We start from the raw sequence: 613 nt of genomic DNA, 5'->3' as shown, positions 1-613 counted from the left end.
TGTCTTCATTTGACTGGCTCACAAAAAGACACACTTGAAAGAAGGAAGAATTATAAAAAATTTACTGCCTAGCTAGTAGACATCTTTCAACCAGTCCTCTCACGCCTGAGGCAGGGGGAAAAGGGACCCTTAAAGCACAACAGTATGAAGATAAATGAAACTCGAGTAAAAAGAGCAGTATCTGCGAGGCAAAATGGTAAACAACAATGGTGCATCTAACAGAAGATTCAGGGCTAAGATATTTCAGGCCTAGAGCTGCCGGCTGCATTCACCGGACCGCCAATGTGCTTCCTGCCTGGGCCAGGGTGGCTTAGGATCCAGGAGTATCTCAGCTCACTGGCACATTTCAGGCAGTGCTGAGGAAACAATGAGGTTTCCACATTTGAGAAGTTAAATAGACTTGTAGAGAGAAATAAATTAGAAATATAGGCAATTCTATGGAAACTAGAAATAGAAATGTGAGTATATATGTTGGTAAGAACTTTTGAATATAGTCAGTACTACACTGTTTTGTCTTTTGGAGAAATCTAAGCTCAAAAAAAATCCATAAATGAGGATCTAAATAGAAAAAAATAAATAGCACCCAGTAGCTCTTCAGAAGCAAAACCAATGG

The sequence above is a fragment of the Propithecus coquereli genome, unplaced genomic scaffold (genome assembly GCF_000956105.1).
Source record: "Propithecus coquereli isolate 6110/MARCELLA unplaced genomic scaffold, Pcoq_1.0 Scaffold141, whole genome shotgun sequence".
Taxonomy (NCBI): Eukaryota; Metazoa; Chordata; class Mammalia; order Primates; family Indriidae; genus Propithecus; species Propithecus coquereli.
This window is presented reverse-complemented; position numbering follows the sequence as displayed.